Below are 24,162 nucleotides of genomic sequence, written 5' to 3'. Positions count from 1 at the left end.
TGTTTTGGTATGTAGTTTTCTAATTCAATTTTTTTAATTAAAAATAATCTTTTGGAAAATACTCATTCAACTTTTTCAATATGTATAGAGTTTTTATAAATCACACAAAAAAAATTGCACTTTTGTTTTTGTACATCACTGATTTCAAGACTACTTTTAAAATAAAGAGGGGGTGAAATATCACCAAGATATTTCTGACAATTTTTGTACGTTACAGTTTCACTCTAAAATTTACTCTCAAGGGGTGCCTGGCTGACTCAGTCAATAGAACATTCAACTCTTGATGGCAAGGTCATGAGTTTGTTTAAGTCCCAACTTGGGTGTAGAGTGTACTAAAAAATAAATAAATAAAATTCTCTCAAATCTAGAACTGATAAGAGTGAAACAGATCAAAGAACAAGCAACTGTACCCAAAAGAAAATGAATTGAAGTTCCCTAAACAATAATGTTAATTTCAAGTATGATCCCACAACCTTAGACAAAGTAGACATTCCAGTATGTGATCAATCAACAGTGCACTAAACAGCACTTTGCTTAGAATTTGTAAGGCAAAAAGACACTCCAATTGAATGCAAACCACCCAAGAATGAATGACGTTTGACTACCAATACATCATACCGCAAAATGAACGGAGTTAAGTAACACGTATTTGATAGCTCTTCTAATAACTTTGTTTTAAAAAGGTAAGTCAGAAATGGAGTATTTCAGTAACTACAAAGGAGTACTTAGTAAATGAAAAAGCATTCCCTAGATTTCAGGGGGTTGACAGTTCCTTTAAACCAAAAGAGAAACTCCCTATCTTGACAGTAAATACACAAATACTAACATTTTTAAAGTCTCCTTAAAATAAATAACAAGAACACTATTTACAATGAAAACAGTCAATCTTCTATGGAGACATCATATGACCAGTACAGGAATTTATCTACCTGATAAGAATAATGCACTTAGACACGGATTAGAAGTATTAAAAGATCTGATCCAAGTTCAAGTTACAATTTTATTTCACTTTTCTCTTCATCCCTCTGCAATGAGTCCATCAAGTTACAAATTTAAATTTCAGCAGTCACTAGGTTGTAATCACAAATTATTTCTCTTTCGCAGATTAAAAAATCCAGGCTGAGATGAAATAGAGGCGATTCAATCACACTCGCCTAACCTGAAATGTAGGAAGTAATCAGTAAATTACTGTGAAATGCTTTTTATTCAAACATGCTATTTTGCAAACATACTTTAATAACAGCATGAAGGTAATGAGATTATGGATACCTGGAAAATCTGTATTTTTAAGCCAAAATTTAACGTGTATAGTCTGACAAGTATTACGGGAACGGTGGAAATGAATATTTAAAATTCAACTACCCCAGAAAATTCTAACACATGAAGTCAATCTCCGTATTTTTTAGAATCAGGTAACAAGTATCATTACCGTACAAAACACCTGCAAGTTAAGATCACTAACTCCTTCACTCGCTCCTCTCTTCTGTTAACTAATCCTTTCAGTCGCCAAAAAAGTTACTTCCCTTTCTACCTACGTCAAATTAAGATCCTTCTCAGGCAATTTCCATGCCCAGGGTTAAATATCACCAATACAAATACATAAGTTGTCAATAAGCACCAAATAACTAAGTGTTCAGCACACGAAAGGAATTCACCAATGAAAAAACATGACACCTTCCTCCCTACCCTCCCCCCCAAAAAGCCATTTCATTAGCTTCACAAACATTTACTGCTGAAGTATACTCTGAGCGAGTGGTTCGATGGGTCTCCTTCACCAAACCCTAACTAGGAAACATAACCAATCGTCCGGACTCTTTCAGACAGTCAAGATGATTCGGAGAATTATTAGAAACTGACGTCCGCAGGATCAGGAGTTTGAGAGAAAGGTAAGCAGTGTACTCGCAGGTGAGTTGGGGGGGGAGGGAGGAAACCCTGAAAATCGGAAACGAAGTTGGTCGGAAGGTTAGAGAGAGGCGAGGCCGATGTCCGGTTCGGAGAGGACGCCACTGCAGGGCAGACAGCGATTAATTAAGCATTTGGAAGAGCTAAAGAGAGTTCTACGAAAGACCTGACCCGAGTACAAGATACAAGAACGCTGATATACCGCTCAAAGAAGACACGCGGGGGTGGGGCCCGCCCCGCTAACCCTGCTCCCTGAATGAACCCTCAAAAGAGAATCGAAGCCCGAGAAAGTCAATGGGTCCAAAGGAGGCCCGCACCGGCCGGGCAACGCCACAGCACAGAACGCAGAAGCGTGCAGAGCCTCCTGGTCTGAGGCCTCGGGTCGGCCCTCAAGAAAGTCGGAGCAGCCCCTGGGGCTCCGGGCCCCTCCTGGGCCAGCCTCTGTCCTCTCTTCTCACCCCCAAAAGCTTAGAACCGGACTCATGAGATTGACAGGAAGCTTCCGGCCGAGCGCTCCCGGCAGGCGCGGGGCAAAAGGAGCAATATGTCCTTAGCGCCGCGAGTGACACTCACCGGCCCGAAACCTCGAATGAAACCAGCAGCTCCGGGGGCGGCGGCAGCAGTGGCAGCAGGAACCGAACATCCAAAATGGCGGCTCCCTCGGCCTCACCACCGCTACTGCAGGCGGAAGGATCCTTTTAGGAAGGAGGGAGTTTTTAACTAACTTCAAATACTATCGCAAAAACTTTGGCCTCTATCTCCCTCTCCTAGTCGCCGCCGTCTTCCCTAGACGTAACTTTTTGTGCCTCCGCTCTCCTACTACCCGAAAACTCGGACCCCACCGAGGACTATTTGCCAAGGAGGAGGTGACTGCTCCTAGCAGAGCGACGCAAAGCGTAGCAAGGTACGGGGCGGTCACTGATGACGCGAGACGCTGCTGCCGAGTCACCGCTGCGAAGAGTCTGAGAGAGAAAGAGCCGGCTGACTCTGGAAGCCTACGAACTTTGGTTCCGCTTGCGGGGGAGGAGGAAGCTGAGCTACCAGGAAGCCGCGGGGCCACCTGAAGAGAGCCGAGCTATCAAGGTATAGAAAGAAGTGGGTGAGGCGAGGCAGGTGGGGGCTGGGAATTAATACAGAAAAATCTCGAGCTGTTTCCAGTCGTGTTTGAAACTTTAGCTTTCTCTAGGCTAACTTCAGGAACATGCTCCAAGCGGTCTTGGAGTCTACAGTTTTATGGTATCTTTGCAAGGTGTTTTTTAGAGTTAGAGGATGATACAGAAGAATATATTTCAAACGCAGTACAACCGCTCAACGTCCTACTTTGGATAATCATTTAAACTCTCAGGGCCTCAGTTTCCTCGTATGTAAAAACAAAGGATTTGGACTAGTGAACGCTAAAACTCTTTAAAGAGTGGGCTGTGTCTCCATAACCAATAACCTGAGCCAAAGACCGTCTACCCAGACATCACCTGGCTTGATAAATAATTATGAACATCTGACACAAATATTTTCCACGTGAACGGTGAAAAGAGTCGTGATATTTTGGCTCATTTAAAGGAAAGGTGACCCACCTAAACTAAAATCCTTCACGTAGATTGGCGGCAAAGAAATCCTGAAAGTGAATAAAGCACAGCACCTGGTGGGATGCCAAACAGAACTGAACTAACCAAATCTTAAGTTTAGGACCTGTCATAGGAGGTTGCTCTTTTTTCCTCAGACAGCCACTTTTATGCAGAGATTTCAAAACATTTTACAAAAATTGAATTCAGGAGCACAATTTTGCTCTTGAACTATTCGGGCTTAACAAGTGTCAAAGGCCAGGGGGCGTGATAAAGTAATTATCATTTACTATTATTAAACATTGATATCACATTGTTTATAAAAGCATCTTCCTATGTGTAACCCAGTGTGACCCTCCTACCAACCTCCTAAATCAGATTAGTCAAGGATAAGTAACTTAGTTTTACAAATAAGGAGACTGAGGCTCAGAGAAACTATTAATATAGAAACCCTCCCTCCCCCCTCCCCCACTCTGATTCAGCTATATGGTGCCACTTCCTGAATTAGAAAAGAGTATACACGCACACACACACCGACTCCCACACTCAGGGTGGAATCAACCCAAATGGTCTGGGGAGCAGAAACCTCATGGAATTCAGTTGCCTCATCTCCCCCTCAATGCACTACTGTGCAGTGCAACCTTGGATCACACAGCTTGTAGGTAGTAGCATAAAACTAGAACATAATGATGTTGCAAGGCATATTCCTCTGAAGTATAGCTAGGCATGAACACATGCTAAAGAACAGTTTTGGACTCCCTCAAAAGTAAGGAATTTTCAGGTCACAAAGCAATTGAAGTATTTTGTTTGCAACATCACAAATATTTGTTTAGAGTTTGAATTTAAGTGTTTATACCACTGCAAACCACAAAAGAAAAATTATTCTTAAGAGGAAGGAACTTTTTTAGTACCATGCCAAATGGCAGAGCATTAAAGAGAATACGGCAGACATTATGAGATGTTAAACCCCCTCCATGTTTCTTTTCTACTTTCATTACCTTTATAATTACCAAACTCCTCCTCCAATGAAACTAAAAAATAGGGGCGCCTGGGTGGCTCAGTTGGTTAAGCGTCCGACTTCGGCTCAGGTCATGATTTCACAGTTTGAGTTTGAGCCCTGTGTCGGGCTCTGTGCTGACAGATCAGAGCCTGGAGCCTGCTTCGGATTCTGTGTCTCTGTCTCTCTCTGCCCCTAACCCACTCACATTCTGTCTCTGTCTCAAAAATAAATAAACATTTAAAAAAAATTTAATTCAATAAAAGCAATTGACTTAATATATAGTGTGGACATCATTATCCTAAGAGTTTTGGTTTCCGTGGTTAGCATTTAAAGGTTAAGAAGACTGGGGCGCCTGGGTGGCTCAGTCAGTTAAGCGGCCGACTTCGGCTCAGGTCATGATCTTGGAGTCCCTGAGTTCAAGCTCCACGTCGGTCTCTGTGCTCACAGCTCGGAGCCTGGAGCCTGCTTCTGTGTCTCCCTCTTTTTCTGCCCCTCCCCCATTCACGCTCTGTCTCTGCCTTTCAAAAATGAATAAGTGTTAAAAAATTTTTGAAAAAAAAAGTTTGGGAAGACTTACTCCCCATCTAATCAAGCATAATCTCTAGTTTCAGGTAGGTTACAGCCCATCAATAAAATGGAGTACTATGCTGCTAATAAAAATGAAGCTATAGCTCTATCTTTATTATCATTCTATGACAGGTGTTTTTGAACATTACAAAATGGTTTTATAATAATATTGCAAAAAAAGCGTATAGATACATGGAAAAAAGTTGAAGGATAAAACTAAAATGCGAAAATGGTTATTTTTGGATGGTGGGATTGTATAGGATTTGTATGTTATGATGTTTTGTTTTTGCAATGAGCATAATGTACATTTTGGGGAAAAAAGACTTACATTTTGAAAAAAAAAGTTTTTACAAAATAATGCAGTTTTATAGATCCAAATGTTAAAGGAGATCTTTGTTTTTATTTCTTTATTTTGACGTTTATTTATAGTTTTGGTAATCTCTACACTCAGTGTGGGGGGGCTCAAACTCATGACCCTGAGATCAAGAGTTACATGCTCGTCTTCTGACTGAACCAGCCAAGCACCCCAGAAGATTTTTGTTTTTAAAACGGCAACATCCCAAAAATTAACTAAACTTTTAGGAAGAGAGAATGGCTGGGAGAAAAGATCATTATTTTTATAGTTTTGTTTATTATTGAAAAACTCATATGCTCCAATTTAACAAATAATAACAACAACAAAAAACAAAACTAAAGATGCATCAGCCAGGAGTCAGACATTCGGATGCCAGTCCTGGCTGGGTTACTAACTTTGTGCTGTAATCAGAGTATTTAACATCTCTGGGCCTGTTACTTCAGCTGGCCCTGAAGTATTTGAGAATAAATATTTTATAAATATTAACATACATTATTTAATATATAAATATTATGAATGCTTTCTTTATGACTAGACTTATTCCAAAATGGATCTACAGTGGCTTAATTTCCAGAGGGATCAAATGTGTGAAAACACTTTGAAAAGTATGAAGGATTTTGCGAACATAAGTATAAAACAGTTTTTATGCCACCATACAATTCATCTCAACCATTTCTTGATTGTCCACTACCAAGTAACAGTAGTGCATTGTGTCTTACGATTTACAAAAGTGTTTTTATATACAGTTATTCATTTGCTCCTCACCTGTCATGAGCTTGTAAACCATGCAGGCATTATAGCATAGTAGTTAAAAGTGTTGGTTTCTGGTGCTAGACTGCCTGGGTTTAAAACGCTGCTCTTCCTTGGGTGCCTGGGTGGCTTAGTCAGTTGAATGTCCAACTTGATTTTGGCTCAAGTCGTGGTCTTCTGGTGCCTGAAATCAAGCCCTGCATCAGGCTCTGTGCTGATAGCTCAGAGCCTATTTGAGATTCTCTCTCTCTCCCTCCATCTCTCTCTGCCCCTCCTCTGCTCGAGTGTGCTCTCTCTCTCTCTCTCTCAAAATAAATCAACTTTTTAAAAAATTTTTAAATGCTGCTCTTCCTTTATTGTATGACCTGTAGAAAATTAGTAAATATCTCTGAGGATTTCTGAACCTCAGTGTACCTGTCTATAAAATGGAGTTAATGAGAGTAGTAGCATTGGCACCTTAAGGCTGGTATAATAATCAAATGAGCCGATACACTTAAAGTACTTAGAACAGTGGCAGGCACGTGGTAAGGGCTCAATAAATAGGAGATGTCTTTAGGATAAATATTATCTTACTTTTAGCATAGTTTCCAGGTAAGAAACTTGGCCACTATCACTGCTCTGTGTGCATACTGCCTCTGTAAAAGCTTACTGCAGAACAAATGCTGAATGCTGTTTTTACTTTTTACTTTTGTGTGTGTTTATGTGTGTGTGTTTAATTTTTAAAATTTTTTTAAATGTTCATTTAATTTTTGATAGAGACAGAGCACAAATGGAGGAGGGTCAGAGAGAGAGGGAGACACAGAATCCGAAGCAGGCTCCAGGCTCTGTGCTATCCTAATAGGGGGCTCAAACCCACGAACTGTGAGATCATGACCCAAGCCGAAGTCGGACGCTTAACTGACTGAGCCACCCAGGTGCCCCTTATTTTTTTTTTTTTTAGTGTTTATTTATTTTTTGAGAGAGACAAAGAGACAAAGAGACAGCATACAAGCTGGGGAGGGGCAGAGAGAGAGGGAGATATAGAATCTGAAGCAGACTCCAGGCTCTGAGCTGTCAGCACAGAGCCCAACGCGGGGCTCAAACTGACGAACTGTAAGATCATGACCTGAGCTGAAGTCGGACACTTAACTGACTGAGCCACCCACGCGCCCCTACTTTTTTTTTTTTTTTTGGTAGAAGTGAACGTTTTTTTCAAATTTCCTTTGGTTGGCCAAAACGGGTATTAATGTAGGTCATTCATAAAATCGAAGTGGCCTAATGTGAACTTTTGAAAAGTGAGGGGTAACTATATATCTTTTAGCCTATATAATAATCATTTAATAAATGTATTGCCTGAGTGTACTACACCACACTGTCCTGGGTGCACAGAATCTGTTATAGACATTTCATTTTTTTTTTCATGTTTATTTATTTTCCAGAGAGAGAGAGACAGAGACAGAACATGATCAGGGGAGCAGCAGAGAGAGAGGGAGACAAAGAATCCGAAGCAGGCTCCAGGCTCTAAGCTGTCACCACAGAGCCTGACTTGTGGCTTGAACTCACAGACCACGAGATCATGACCTGAGCTGAAGTCAGAAGCTTAACTGACAGAGTCACCCAGGCACCCTTGTTATTGTCATTTCAATAGAGACTGCCCTACCCTCTTTATCTCATTAAGGAAAACTAGATTTTTTAAAAATCCTCCAATACATAGAAATATCAATATTACCACTCAGGAGATAAATGATAGTTCCAAAAGAAGCAGAAAAATGAGAGGTCATTGGGCGCCAGAGCTGAGAAAGAAGCCTTTTGGAAGACATGGCATATCAACTGGAATCGTGGTATCAGAGGGAACCCTCTTTTGGAGGCTTAGTTGCAGTGGGGTTCTTAAATGACAGTATCAGCAGCTGAAGCCATAAGACCTTTACAGCAGATAGGGAAAACTCTCCCTACAGAAATGTGGTCAGCGTCTTTCACAAGGAATTCTTCCTGCTTCTCCACATGCCAGAGATCTCAGCTGAGAAAGGAGAGGGAAGGAGATCCAACCCTGTCGGAAACAGTGACGTGTGTCAAGGCGGTGGCTCCACTTGTTTGAATCACCTGAGTCTATAAATAAGCCTGAGAGTCAGAAAGAAATTAGTCCCTCTGTTGTTTATGTAATGTTTTCACAAAGAGCATTTTTACAGTTCTTTTAGGCATGGTGCCTAATCACAATTTATCCTGGCTTGAGAAGAGTTTAGGAATTAATCTTTCAGTTGTGGCAAAAGAGCTAGAAGTGATGTAAAATTGAAATTCTAATAGCCAACTCCATACACCCTTTGGCCTTGTACCAAGATCATTAGGAAATCTATATGCCCCTTGAAACTAAAGATCAAAACGCATAGGATACAAGGTTCAGCCCAGCTCCTTCTTTGATTTAGAGATTTAAAAGAGGCAGTCCTGGGGTATCTGGGTGGCTCAGTTGGTTAGGTGTCCGAATTCAGCTCAGGTCATGATCTAATGGTTTGTGGGTTCAAGCCCCACACCCGGCTCTATGCTAATCGCTCAGAGCCTGGAGCCTGCTTCGGATTCTGTGTTCTCTCTCCCTCTCTCTCTCTCTCTCTCTCTCTCTCTCTCTCTCTCTCTCTCTCTGCCCATCCCCCACTTACACTCACTCTCTCTCTCTCTCTCTCTCTCTCTCTCTCAAAAATAAATATTAAAAAAAAATTTTTTTTAAAGAGGCAGTCCTGGGTGCCTGGGTGGCTCAGTGGGTTAAACGTCTGACTTTGACTCAGGTCATGATCTTAGGGTTTGTGAGTTCAAGCCCCACGTTGGTTTCTGTGCTGGCAGCTCAGAGCCTGCTTGGGATTCTCATTCTGTCCTCTCTCTCTGCCCCTTCCCCACTTGCACTTTTTTTTCTCTCTCTCTCCCAAAATAAATAAATACAAATTGAAAGGGGGGGGAAAAAAAGGCAGTCCAGAGTTTGCCAATGGAGATGTTTTATGTCATCCTTGTTTTGTAAATCATTCTATATTATGTTGGCACTTTTAGAGTAAAATCTCTTACCAGATATGAGGTTGCAACCAAGTCAAACCCCAGCTTGAGGAAGTGGTGCCATTCTCTAGTCTAGGGAAGACAAAACTGTGGCCACCAGAGAAGGATGCAGCATCCAGAAAGTCAGCAGGGCTTCTGACTCATTTCCTACTCAAGTAATTCTGTTTCCTTTATACAAGCACCATCATTTGCCTAGAAGTTTCCATGGTAAGGAAGGTTTTGTTTGAACAAACACGGTTTTGTTTTATGTGCCTAGCCCCATCCTTACTCCTCTAAAATCAGGCAGTTCTGCAGTTTGCTTTAAAGTTAGCCTTGGGGCACCTGGGTGGCTCAGTCAGTCCTTCTTCAGCTCAGGTCATGATCTCATAGTTCATGAGTTCGAGCCCCACATCGGGCTGTGTGCTGACAGCTCAGAGCCTAGAGCCCGCTTCGGGTTCTGTGTCTCCTCTCTCTGTGTCCCTCCGTGCTTGTGCTCTCTCTCTCTCTCAAAAATAAATATACGAACACACACACACACACACACACACACACACACACATAGTTAAAAAGTAAAATTAATTTGGCATTTTGCTGTGAACCAAAAACTGCTCTAAAACATAAAGGTTATTAAAAAGAAAAACAAACAAAATGCCAGTTGTACAAGAAACAATAATCTGACCATCTTGTTTTCTCAGCCTCTCCTTTATCCCATAGAATCACTAATATTTAGTCCACTAGAACTCAGCAAATAGAAACTGAAAAGGAAACTAATATTTATTGAGCACCTAATAAGTGCTAAAGGGCTTTACATAAATTCTTTTAATTTTCATTATTGTCCCCATTTTATAGAGGAGAAAAAGGAGGCTCACAGCTAGTAAGTGGCAGAACTCAGACATACAGGATTCCACTGATTTCCTAACAATGCCTTATCTTCACTCTGTGTTGCATTCTTTCTTTAAAATACTTTTTTTATTTTTTAATGTTTATTTATTTTTGAGAAAGAGCAAGCAGGGGAGGGGCAGAGAGAGAGGGAGACACAGAATGCAAAACAGGCTTCAGGCTCTGAGCTGTCAGCACAGAACCCAATGTGGGGCTCAAACTCATGAACCACAATATCATGACCTGAGCCGAAGTTGAACACTTAACCAACTGAGCCATCCAGGCACCCCATTCTTTAAAATACTCTTTTTTTTTTTTTTTAAGTAGGCTTCATGCCCAGCATGGAGTCCAAAATAGGGCTTGAACCCATGACCCTGAGATCAAGACCTGAGCTGAGATCAAGAGTAAAATACTCATGGGCTCCTGTGCAGCTCAGTTGATTGAGACTCTGGATTTTGGCTTAGGTCATGATCTCGTGATTCATGGGTTCAATCCCTGTGTTGGGCTCTGTGCTGATTGCATGGAGCCTGTGTGGGAGTCTCTCTCTCCCCCTCTCTCTTTGTCCTTCCGCCACCTGTGCTTTGTCTCTCTCTCTCTCAAAATAAATAAATAAACTTAAAAAGAAAAAAATAGGACATTTAACCAACTGACCCACCCAGGTGCTCCTAAAATACTCATTTTTTTTTTATAAATTTTTTTTCAACGTTTATTTATTTTTGGGACAGAGAGAGACAGAGCATGAACGGGGGAGGAGCAGAGAGAGAGGGAGACACAGAATCGGAAACAGGCTCCAGGCTCTGAGCCATCAGCCCAGAGCCCGACGCGGGGCTCGAACTCACGGACCGCGAGATTGTGACCTGGCTGAAGTCGGACGCTTAACCGACTGCGCCACCCAGGCGCCCCTAAAATACTCATTTTTAAAAAGACATATATTCCTCTAGTTTCTTTGCACTTTCATGCACATCTGACAGAAGGTACCCTTTACCAAAAGTCTTATAGCTAGTAAGTGGGTAGGATTTAAATACACACCATTCTGTATCCCTGGAAAAAGTGATCATTATGAGAGAAGTAAGGATCCAAGAGAAAACAAGAGTTATTGACTATAATTAATAAAATTATTTAGGTCAGGAATCTTCATCTAAGAATTATAGAAGTTTCAGAGACAGGAATAATTATATGTGTATGCATGTACACACATATACATTATTACAGACAGAGAACCAGAGACTTTAAGGGATGGAAGAGGTTGTAAATGAGAACACTTCAGACTCACACACAAGTAGCCACATTAACATTTGTGCTGAAGAGCCCTGATTCCCAGGCAATTAATTAATCCAAGACCAAGGAATTTTGTGGTTTTCTTGAGGATTTCAAGTCTCCGGTTAAGATCTTCAAAATCAACTTCCTCAGAACCACAAGGGTCAATGGATAGGCTTGCTTGAGGTTTTTCATCAGGCAAATCAGGAGGCATAAAGTTATCAAAACCCATCTTGGATCTTGATTCTGGCTTTGGAGAAGTTGGGAGGTTGAATCCTGTACCTGTTCATTTCAATAAATATAATTAAAAGTCACAATAATACAGCCTTCCAGAAAGAAATCCCAGCCTCAAAGGCAGTAGACTATTATTACTTTTGAGAGGGCAGCATATAATCTGCCTAGAAAACTAGACAACTCCCCCGTCATGCAAATGGTGGTAGTGGTGACATTTTGTTGGCCCTTGCTTCAAAGGCAATCTGGACTTCTAAAAAAGGCACAGTTTTTCAAACTATGTGCCATGATTATCTACTGTGATGGTTGTTTTAAAACTTTTTCTGTGTTAAAGATCTGAGATCTATATCCACTTTGAAAACTGTTAGCTACTATAAAGGAACCCACTGTACTCCTGGTAAGTCACTAATAACCTTCTGTCACCTATGGAGGAATAGTCTTATAAGAATTGAAAAATCTTGGGGTGCCTGGGTGGCTCAGTTGGTTAAGCGTCCGACTGTGGCTTAGGTCATGATCTTGCGGTTCGTGAGTTTGAGCCCTGCGTTGGGCTCTGTGCTGACAGCTCAGAGCCTGGAGCCTGCTTCGGATTCTGTGTCTCCGTCTCTGTCCCATCCCCACTTGTGCTTTGTCTCTCTCTATCAAAAATAAATAAAATGTAAAAAAAATTTTTGAAGAATTGAAAAATCTTCAGTGAGTAGTAAGCAGTTCCAGCTTCTACCAGCATTCCCTATACTTACTAGGAAACAGTGAAGGACACAAATCACTCTTCTTATAGGAGTCATTCTGAAAGAAAAAAGACCGCTGGGTTGTGATTGGTCTGAGCGCCAAACACATATTTTGTTCACAGTAAGCCTTCAATAAATATTTCATAAAATTAACTTATCACAGTCCAGCTTCCTTCTTGTGAAGGTGAAGTTTCTATTTATGCCTTCTGGAAATTAGCCTTAGGAGCAACTAGGAGTTTTGCTGCTTTTGTCACCTGTGGTCACATACAAGAAACAGGAAATCTTAAAGCCTGGAGATGATACTTGTGAAAGATGATTCAGTTTAATAAAGTCTGAGGACTCTTTCTCCAAGAAATAAATAGCAAGGAGAAAACAACAGGCAGGAAGAAGGAAGTGTTAGAGATGAGAAGGTTTAGGAGATATATCAACCAAATACAATGTGTAGATCTTTGGTCCTGATTTCAATAAAATAACTATAAAATGCATTTTTGAGATAATCAGCAAAATTTTTCAAAGTTTATTTATTTAGAGAGACAACCAGTGGGGGAGGGGCAGAGAGAGAGGGAGGACAGAGGATTGGAAGCAGGCTCTGTGCTGACAGCAGAGAGCCCAATGTGGGGCCTGAACTCAAGAACGTGAGATTATGACCTGAGCCAAAGTTGGACATTTAACCGACTGAGCCGCTCAGGCACCCTAGCAATTAGCAAAATCTAATGTGGATTGAGTATTATATTATAGTAAGAAATTATTTTTCATTGTACTGAGCATCATAATGGCATGGCATTTTTTTATATTATAAAAACAGAAGGTATGTGTTAGAGATATTTACAGAAGTATTTACAGGTGAAATTATATGATGTCTGAGATTTGCTCTAAATTCCTCCTTCCCCACAGGGGTGCCTGGGTGGCACAATTGGTTAAGCGTCTGACTCTTGGTTTCAGCTCAGGTCATGATCTCATGGTTTTGTGAGTTCAAGCCCTTAGCCCTTAGTCAGGGGCTCCAGGGCTCCGTACTATCAGTGCGGAGCCTGCTTGGGATTCTCTGTCTCTCTCTCTCTCTCTCTGCCCCTTCTCCACTTGTGCTCTCTTTGTCTCTCTCAAAATAAATAAATAAACTTTTAAAAAATAAAAATAAAAGATAAATTCCTTCTCCCCCACCCCAAATAAAAGTGTCAGGAAGAGAGAAAAGAAGAGAAGCAGAAAGTTGATAACTGTTAAAACCAAGTGATGGGTATATGGAAGTTCATTATATTATTACCTCTAATTTTCAATATGTTTAAAGTTTCCATAATAAAGTTTTCTTTGTTTTCTTTTTTTAAGTTTTTATTTTAATTCCAGTTAATATACAGTGATATATTAGTTTCAGGTGTACAATGTAGTGATTCATCAAGTCCATATATCACCAGATACTCATCACGACAAGTGTACTCCTTAACCCCCATCACCTATTTAACCCATACCACACCTCCCTCCCCTCTGGTAACCATCAGTTTTTTTCTCTATATTTAAGAGTCTGTTTCTTTCTTTTTTTTTTTTTTAAGTTTATTTATTTAAGAGTACATGCGCACGAGCAGGGGTGGGACAGAGAAAGATAGGGAGAAAAAGAATCCCAAGTAGGCTTTGTGCTGTCAATGTGGAGCCCGACATGCATCTCAATCCCACAAACCTTGGGATCATGACCTGAGCTAAAATCAAGAGTGAGATGTTTAACTGAGTGGGCCACCCAGGCACCTCAATTCTTTCTTATTTTAAATCAGAGGACTTGCATTCCAAGACTGGAAGCTGAGCAATTCACAAGGTGTCATTCAGATAAATAATTTCAACAAAGAAAATCAGAGTTAAATTATGTCTGAAATATAAAATCTTTTTTTTTCTTTAATTTTTTTTTCAACATTCATTTATTTTTGGGACAGAGAGAGACAGAGCATGAACGGAGGAGGGGCAGAGAGAGAGGGAGACACAGAATCGGAAACAGGCTCCAAGCTCTGAGCCATCAGCCCAGAGCCAGACGCGGGGTTCGAACTCACAGACCGCGAGATCGTGACCTGGCTGAAGTCGGACGCTTAACCGACTGCGCCACCCAGGCGCCCCTGAAATATAAAATCTTAAAAAAAGAGTTTCATAGGGGCACCTGGGTGGCTCAGTTGATTGAGTGTCCAACTTCAGCTCAGGTCATGATCTCACAGCTCGTGGGTTCGAGCCCCGCTTCGGAGTCTGCGCTGACAGCTCAGAACCTGGAGCCTGCTTTGGATTCTCTCTCTTTCTCTCTCTCTCTGCCCCTCCCCCACTTGTTCTCTCTCTCTCTCTCTCTCTCTCTCTCTCTCTCTCTCAAAAATAAATAAACATTAAAAATTTTAAAAAGAGTTTCATGGGGTCAGAAATATCTTGCAAGTTTAAAAGAATAAGACCATTTCTCTTTATTCATACTGAAGGAACAGAGTAAAGAGAATTAATGTCTATGGCTCTTTAGCTTTTACTTATTTGACTTCTCTAGATGTATGTCTACAAAGTTTTGAGATCTTTATACTATTTTCAACAAGAGAAGACAACTGCTTCCCCTACATATAAATTAAATATTGAAATATGTGTCTAAATCATTGTACATGAAAGACTTTCAAATTTGTCCAGTTCATAAAAATGTTCCTTGCAGTCCATATTGTGGTATTGTCAAGAGATTGATAAAAGACTACAGGCCTATTTTCTCATGAGTTCAGCATAAAAACACATCAAATGGGGAGCCTGCGTGGCTCAGTCTCTTAAACCTCTTAAGCGTCCGACTTTGGCTGAGGTCATGATCTCATAATTCGTGAGTTTGAGCCCTACAGTGGGCTGTGTGCTCACAGCTCAGAGCCTGGAGCCAGCTTCAGATTCTGTGTCTCACTCTCTCTCTCTCTCTGCCCCTCCCCTGCTCATGCTCGGTCTCTCTCTCTCTCTCTCAAAAGTAAATAAACATTTAAAAAAAAATCAAATGTCAGCTAAATGACTGCAAATATGCCCCCTAGCCTTAAAAAACATCACTAAGATTTTTCTACCATTCAAAAGGCCCATGTAGAAATATATTTTAACACTACTGGTAGTCCCATCCCAGAATCAGTTTCCCTCTCTGTACTGACCTGTCTTTCAGGAGGAAGGGATAAAAAACAAGAGGCTGGGGGTCTCACAGGAAAGGGTCCCAGTGCAGATATTGGTGATGCCTCAAGTGGATCACCAGTTCCTGCTAAAGTTCCACCTGCTCTGTCAACAGCACCTTTCTTAACATCCTCAGTAAATCCAATACTGACCAGGTCTGCCAGGGCTTCCACCTAAGGCAAGAGGGTAAGAGTCACATTGTGTTCTCAACTTATCACACATTTGTTTGTCACGTACCTACTAGATGCCAAACATTCTTAGAAGCACAGGGGAGGAAATGGTGAGCAAGGAGACATGGTTCCTGCCCTCATGAAGTTCATACTTTAATGTAAGTTAAGTTGATGACAGATAAAGCAACCTTCAAGCTTCTGGCCCATACCAACTTCTTTCTCTCTCTTTCAAAGACTATATTTGGAGTGCCTATGCGGTCAGACATTGTAGTACATCAATGATTAGGAACTGCACATAAACATGCATAGGTAGGTCTACAAGAACATTTATCAAACTTGAGCAGTGGTAAACTCTGAATTTATTCATTCTTTTGACAAAAATCTATTGACAGTGCTAGGGATGTTACAGTGGATGAAACAGATAAAAGTCCCTGTCCTCATACAACTGATATTCCAGTGGAAGAAGTAGATAATAAACAAAATCACTAAGTGAACTATATAGTATGTTAGAGTTAAGAGCAATAGAGAAAAAACATAAAGCAGAGAAGAGGGAAGAGGTTGACATTTTGGAGACAATAGCTGAGAAGTGACTCACAGAGAACACACAAGTACAGACCTGAAGGAAGTGAGGGAAGGACGGGGAAGATAGCTAAAGAAGACAGAGTACTGGAAGTACAAAGGTTCTGAGGTGGGAACCAGCATGTGTGCTTAAAGAGGCACAAAGAGGCCAGTGTGTCTGAGGCAGAGTAAATAAGGGGAAGAGTAGAGACAATGAGGCCAGACAGAAGAGGTGAGAGTGCATTTCCTCCTTCATCACGGGAAAGTTGCTGCCTGTTACTCGTAAGTGAATTAAAAAGACATTGTAAGGGTTTAAAAGAAGAGGAGTAACGTGATCTGACTTAGGTATTAACCAGATCTCTGACTGTTATATTGGATCAATTAATGGGGAAGAGGAGTAGAAGCAGGAAAAACAGTTAAGAGGCTATTGCAGTCATTCAGGCAAGAGATTAGGTTAGATCAAAGTACCGTCAATGGAGGTGGTGAGAAGTGGCAGAATTCTGGATATATTTAGAAGGTAGAGTGACCAAGATTTGCTGAAAATTGGTTGGGGGCTAGGTAGGGGTTGAGAGAAGGGGTAGAGTCAAGGAGGATATCAAGATTTTGCCCTAGCATAGAATTGCCATGAACTGTAAGAAGGGGTAGGTCCATGAAAGGGATGAGAGCACTTTTGGACATGTTAAGTTTGAGATGCCTCTGAAACATCCACGTGAAGATGTCAAGAAAGTGGATGGATATATCAGTCTGGAGTTTGTATCAACCTAGAGCTCTTAGCTAGTGATGGAGATATGGAAGTCTTCACCATAAACATGGGATTGAAAACCATGACGTAGGATGAAATCACCTAAAGAATAGAGAAGAAAGGGAAAAAGTCTAGAGACTGAGCCCTTGGGCACATCTCTAGTGGTATTTCATGTGGCTTTTACTTCTTCAAAGTTCCTTTCTGTATTGTCTAAGTTTTTACAATATGTCCTTTTTCAACAAACCATGTAACTCTTTGGAAGAGGGGGAAAAAAAGGAGTATAAGAGTCCTAGCAGGAAACAATCAGCAAAACCTCAGAAAAGTGTGCCCCTTAACACTACCCAACTTGGTACATGCCTCTTAAGCAATTCAAAGGCATTAGGGGGAAATCCCTCTTGTCCTAAAACCCTCCATGACCACCTTTTAGAAGCTTAGGCTACCTTGGGTGATGATGATGATGATGATGATGATGATGATGATGATGATGATAGAAAGCAAAACTTGATTACATTGGCTAAGTGCCAGGCATTGCATTTAACTTCTTTATTCATATTAGCATGTTTAATCATCTCAACAAATTACGAGATTTGGTAATAACTATTAACTCTTATTATCCCCCTTCTTAAAGTCCAGAGAACTGAGTCTTTGAAAGGGTGAGTCACTTGCCTGAGGTCTCATGGTTAATAAATGGTGAATCTAGGATCTGAATATGGGTCATTTCACTACTGAACTCATATTCTTAACACCAAAATATAGTGCCTTATACTACACTGTAAAATTGAGATCTTAAGAAGTAAAAAAGCTTTACACACTTCCATGTGTGTGTGTGCGTGCGCACATGTGTTTGGGTGGTTTTTTTTTTCCCAATATATGAAATTTATTGTCAAAATGGTTTCCATACAACACCCAGTGCTCATCCCAAAAGGTGCCCTCCTCGATACTCATCACCCACCCTCCCCACCCTCCCACCCCCCATCAACCCTCAGTTTGTTCTCAGGTTTTAAGAGTCTCTTATGCTTTGGCTCTCTTCCACTCTAACCTCTTTTTTTTTTCCTTCCCCTCCCCCATGGGTTTCTGTTAAGTTTCTCAGGATCCACATAAGAGTGAAAACATATGGTATCTGTCTTTCTCCGTATGGCTTATTTCACTTAGCATCACACTCTCCAGTTCCATCCACGTTGCTACAAAAGGCCATATTTCATTCTTTCTCATTGCCACGTAGTACTCCATTGTGTATATAAACCACAATTTCTTTATCCATTCATCAGTTGATGGACATTTAGGCTCTTTCCATAATTTGGCTATTGTTGAGAGTGCTGCTATAAACATTGGGGTACAAGTGCCCCTATGCATCAGTACTCCTGTGTCCCTTGGGTAAATTCCTAGCAGTGCTATTGCTGGGTCATAGGGTAGGTCTATTTTTAATTTTCTGAGGAACCTCCACACTGTTTTCCAGAGTGGCTGCACCAATTTGCATTCCCACCAACAGTGCAAAAGGGTTCCCGTTTCTCCACATCCTCTCCAGCATCTATGGTCTCCTGATTTGTTCATTTTGGCCACTCTGACTGGCGTGAGGTGATACCTGAGTGTGGTTTTGATTTGTATTTCCCTGATGAGGAGCGACATTGAGCATCTTTTCATGTGCCTGTTGGCCATCCGGATGTCTTCTTTAGAGAAGTGTCTATTCATGTTTTCTGCCCATTTCTTCACTGGGTTATTTGTTTTTCGGGTGTGGAGTTTGGTGAGCTCTTTATAGATTTTGGATACTAGCCCTTTGTCCGATATGTCACTTGCAAATATCTTTTCCCATTCCGTTGGTTGCCTTTTAGTTTTGTTGGTTGTTTGCTGTGCAGAAGCTTTTTATCTTCATAAGGTCTCAGTAGTTCATTTTTGCTTTTAATTCCCTTGCCTTTGGGGATGTGTCAAGTAAGAAATTGCTATGGCTGAGGTCATAGAGGTCTTTTCCTGCTTTCTCCTCTAGGGTTTTAATGGTTTCCTGTCTCACATTCAGGTCCTTTATCCATTTTGAGTTTGTTTTTGTGAATGGTGTGAGAAACTGGTCTAGTTTCAATCTTCTGCATGTTGCTGTCCAGTTCTCCCAGCACCATTTGTTAAAGAGACTGTCTTTTTTCCATTGGATGTTCTTTCCTGCTTTGTCAAAGATTAGTTGGCCATACGTTTGTGGGTCTAGTTCTGGGGTTTCTATTCTATTCCATTGGTCTGTGTGTCTGTTTTTGTGCCATGGGTGTTTGTTTTTAACACACTTGTAAGTATAATACTTAAGGTATCTTCATCCTTGTTTTCTACCCTATTGTTACCAACTTATAAGGGTCATGTGACAGCAGAAGTCAAGCTCTGTTAGGAAAAGTATGTGGGTGGAGAAAAGGTGCAAATGTCACCTGCTTTACAATCCTGGCAGAGCTACTCTGGAAGCCACATTCCTAAGTAGAAAACAGATCTTCTGGTGCATCATAAAAATCTCAGCTTTAAGTCCATTCTTTGTTCTTGAAAGTATTCACTGTAATGGTTGCCGTGGATTTATATGGCACATTGTAGTTCTTAGCAATTTCTGTCAGGTACTATTCTACTACAACCTGGGGTAGAGTAGTCACATTTAATTTTGCACATTAGCTGCAAGATAAAGAACATAACAGAATTTGGTCACACACATATCCACAAACTCAGAAACAAAAAGAGTTGACGTGGTCTTTCACCTCTAAATCACTGTCCTTTATTTTTCTAGTATCTGTTCTGTAAAAGTACAATTAAAAACTTTTTTTTTTTAATTTAGGAGGTGCCCTGCTTATATCATAAAGACAGCCCGATCCTGGGGAGAAAGAATCTCAATCTTTGAAAATAAACCTAAGGAAAGAAAACCTAAGGAAGAAAATAAACCTAAGAAAAAATACTTTAAATTGAAAGTTCTGATTTCGGAAGTATTTGAATTATGTCAAAGGCGATATTCAACACACTCAGCAACCAGTACAGCAAGGCACCATCCAGTCAGAATGGACACACTGAAACAACTCTGAAACACCACCAGCCTGAAACAACACTGCGGCTAGATCTCTGTGTCTCAGCTGAATGTCAGTCCTGAATTATACTGTGTGGTCATGATGTAAGATGTTCAAAAGTTGAAGCTTCTAAATTTATAAACTTCTTTCATATTACTAGGCCAGTTACATTTAGGAAAATGTATGCTTTCTTCGTAAAGAAATAATCTCAGATTGCTTGACACTAGCTTTTTTATAAAGATCTGAGTTCCCTAGTCCAAAATCTTTAAACAGGTTATTCTGCCTCCAACGTGTTTGGGTGGCTCAGTTGGTTAAGTGTCTGACTTTTGGTTTCAGCTTGGGTTATGATCTCATGGTTCATGGGTTTGAGCCCCACATTAGGCTCCACACTGTCAGTGTGGGATTCTCTTTTCCCCTCTCTCTCTGACCCTCCCCTGCTTGTTCTCTCTCCCTCTCTGTCTCTCTCTCTCAAAAATAAATAAATATTTTTAAAAGTTTTAATGTTTATTTTTTAGAGACAGAGACAGTGCAAGTGGGGGAGGGGCAGAGAAGAGAGAGAGAGAGAGAGAGAGAGAGAGAGAGAGAGAGAGAGAGAATCCCAAACAGGCTCTGCGCTTCCAGCTCAGAGCCTGACACAGGGCTCAACCCCAGGAAACTGTGAGATCATCACCTGAGCTGAAACCAAGAGTTGGACGCTTAACTGACTAAGCCTCCCAGGTGCCCCAAGACTTATTTCTAAACATCTTTCAGTCTGCACAAAATTATGCATTCTGAGTTTGTTTATATTTGCTTTTCCTGTATTTCTTGGCTTAGAAAAATGTGTGTCTCTGGAAATGTGTCTACCTGAGAGGTGACAGTTCCGATCTCATTGGTTCGACACAGTTGAGCATATTCTTGGCTGTACTTTGCACACAGCTGATTAGATACCTGAAGCAAACCATCACCAAGAAAAAAATAAAGGTGAAATCCATCAAGTTATGGCAAATTTGAAGATGAAGAACCACGAAAAGAGCAAAAATCACTTTCATCTTATCTCATTGGAATTACATTCTATTAGCATCAAAACAACAGCAATAGCAACAGAACAAGTGTTTTGTTCTTAAGTATCTGATAAATGTGAAACTTAAAACTTCTAATTCTAAATACCTTATAAATTATGACTCCTGTCTCCGCACGAAAGAAATCCACTGTCAAATTTTGCTTTATTTTTTTAGGTAAGGTTTATTATTTTTTTCTACCATTGCCATTTAAAAAAAATTTTTTAATGTTCATTTATTTTTGAGAGACAGAATGTGAGCAGGGGAGGGTCAGAGAGAGAGGAAGACACAGAATCTGAAGCAGACTCCAGGCTCTGAGCTGTCAGCACAGACCCTAACGTGGGGCTTGAACCCACGAACTGTGAGATCATGACCTTAGCTAAAGTCGGACACTTAACCAGCTGAGCTACCCAGGTGCCCCTCTACCATTACCATTTTTTTTTTAAGTATTTTTTCACTTACACACTAACAGCAGAAAATACTTCTATGGTTGTCCTTTAAGAGAAAAAAGGATTCCTCTAAGTAATCCTACAATTCTAAACAAGTAGCAAGAGTGATACTCTCACCTACAGTTGTGGCACAGGCAGTGAAAACTTATCAAACTTACTATCTTCAACTCAGGCACCTCTGACTGGAGGCGAGGAGCTGCCCAGATTAGTGTAGATACAGATTAGGTCAGACCAGAATCCAGTTCCCTAAGAAGAACACAAAGTTATGCAACACAGAGCTTTATGTTTCCATCTTTTCCCTACTTCAAAGACAGTCCATGGACAATGTTCGAAATATATTATCAAATAATTCTTTTTTTTTTAAGTTGATTTATTTTGAGAGAGACAAAGACAGCGCAAATAGGGGAGGGGCAGGGAGAAAGGGAGAGAGAGAGAATCCCAAGCAGGCTCATCACCGTCAGCATGGAGCCTGACATGGGGCTCAATTCCACAAACTCCAAGATTATGATCTGAGCCAAAATCAAGAGTCAGATGCTCAACCGACTGAGCCACCCAGGCACCGCTAATGTTAAATAATTTTTTAAGTGAAATTACAATATATACCAATATATACAATTACAGTATATACACATAGGTATATATAACTATATATATACCCACACACACGTATGTGTTTATACACACATAGATAAATAAAGAAATACATATATGGACTGAAAGAAATGTACTAAAATTCTTATCTCTAGATTTGGTGATTATGGGTTCTTTTTTTGTCTGTATTTCACCACTCCTCTACAAACTCAAGGGGAAAAAAGATAACTATATGGTTCTTTTTTAAGAACAACTTTAATTATTTAAGGCATCTCTACACCTAACAAACTTAAGACCCCAAGCTCAAGAGTTGCATGCTGTTCCCACTGAGCCAGCTAGGTTCCCCAACAACCATATGGTTCTAAACATGGCTCCTTGGACTACCATATTCTCTTCAAACAGCACTACTTCTTCCTATAAAAATTAGAGATAAAGTTCTTTGGCATAGTACCAGCAAGTTAGAGTGTACTCTCCCCCTCACTAGGTGCGGGGATGCCTTCTCACTCCTTTGAGCCTAAAAAATGTGCAAGTTCAATAGGTCTTACTTTGTGGCCTGGATCAAGCTGAACCAAGCCAGCAAAAGATCACAATACAGCTCCAGGATCTCCATGGATCCTCTGTGGTAGTCTTCTCAGATAACATGTTCCACTTGGATCCGAGCTCGTTCATCTTTCCCATTAGCCAGATAGTCAGCAATCTCTTTCCTGGCTCTCTGGGCCTGGTCAGCTGCAGCACAAAGCACATGTATAGGAAAGTGCATGTACGGGGGCTTCTGGGTGGCTCAGTTAGTTGAGCCTCCGGCTTCAGCTCAGATTGCGATGTCCTGGTTCTTGGGTTTGAGCCCTGCGTCAGGCTGTGTGCTGACAGCTCAAAGCCTGGAGCCTGCTTTGGCTTCTGTGTCTCCCTCTCTCTCTCTACCCCTCCCCTGCTCGTGCTCTGTCTCTCTCAAAAAATAAAACATTGAAAAAAATTTTTTAAAAAGAAAATTAAAAAAAGAAAAGTGCATGTACAAAGAGGAGTTTATTGAATAAAAAAGGCAGGTGACATGATAGTGTGAAACTGTTTTTATAAAAACAATAAAAAATATATACCATATGTGTACATACGAAGTTATCAATGTTTTGCACTAGGCTATGTCTCTCAAAGTGTCATCCCCAGATCAGCAACGCCAGTATCACCTGAGATTCTGTTAGAAATGCAGATTCTTGGAGCCCACTGAATCAGAAACTCTGAAAGTGAACCCAAAAATCTGTGTTTGAACAAGCCCTCCAATTTTGACACCTGTTGAAGGTTAACAATTGCTCTAGGGGGTGTTCTGTCAGGTGATCTTTGTTTTATCCTTTCAGCTAGCCTTGCTTTTCTAAAATGTCCCATAGTGAACATTTCTTATATTTGTAATAAAAATATTATTTAAAAAAGAAGAATAGGGGATCCTGGCTAGCTCAGCCAGTTGAGCATCTGACTGTTGATTTGGCCCAGGTCATGATCTCACGGTTTGTGGGATGGAGCCCTGCAGCCTGACACTGACAGCACAAAGCCTGCTTGAGATTCTCTTTCTCCCCCTCTTTCTACCCCTCCTCCCCCTCAAAATAAATAAGCTTAAAAAATAAAAATAAGAAAATGAAGAATGCATGAAGTGCTCTGCATTTAGAAAACTGTTCTTGGGGCGCCTGGGTGGTTCAGTCGGTTAAGCAATGGACTCGTGATTTTGGCTTAGGTCATGATCTCACGGTTTGGGAGTTTGAGCCGTGCATTGGACTCTGCACTGACAGAGGATCCCAGCCCGCTTGGGATCCTCTGTCCCCCTCTCCGCCCCTCTCCTGCTGACTCTCTTTCTCTCCAAAATAAATAAAATATTAAGACAAAAACTGTTCTCAGGGGTGCCTGGGTGGCTCAGTTGGTTAAGCGTCAGACTCTTTTGGCTCAGGTTGTGATCTCAAGGTTGTGAGATCAAGTGCCACGTCAGGCTTCATACTGGGCATGAAGCCTGCTTAATATTCTTCCTCCCTCTCTCTGTCTCTCTCCCTCCCCCCCACCACTTGTGGGTGTGGGTGTTTCATTTTATCCTATAACACCTGTGTGAGGTGTTATTTGCATTTTACAGTTGAGAAAATTGAGATTCTAAGAGGTTAAATGGCTTGCCCATGGTCACACGTAACTGGTTGAATTAGAACATGGCCAAATCTTCAGACTGTAAGCTCCTATGCTTTCTCACCATATTATGCCAATAAAATGAACAAGTAGAGTAATGCTGGG

The 24,162-nt window shown here is 40.9% G+C and overlaps 1 long non-coding RNA gene across 1 annotated transcript in view; it reads left to right on the top strand.

The window, feature by feature from the left end:
* Positions 1-2,846: 2,846 nt before the first annotated feature.
* LOC111558079 overlaps positions 2,847-24,162 on the top strand; it is a 28,106-nt gene continuing 6,790 nt past the window's right edge. Inside the window, exons 1-2 of the long non-coding RNA XR_002738627.2 lie at positions 2,847-2,985; positions 19,607-19,933. This is a non-coding gene — a long non-coding RNA (uncharacterized LOC111558079). The remainder of the gene's footprint in view (positions 2,986-19,606; positions 19,934-24,162) is intronic.

This window comes from Felis catus, chromosome E2 (assembly GCF_018350175.1).
Source record: "Felis catus isolate Fca126 chromosome E2, F.catus_Fca126_mat1.0, whole genome shotgun sequence".
In the NCBI taxonomy this organism is placed as follows: Eukaryota; Metazoa; Chordata; class Mammalia; order Carnivora; family Felidae; genus Felis; species Felis catus.
This window is presented reverse-complemented; position numbering and strand designations above follow the sequence as displayed.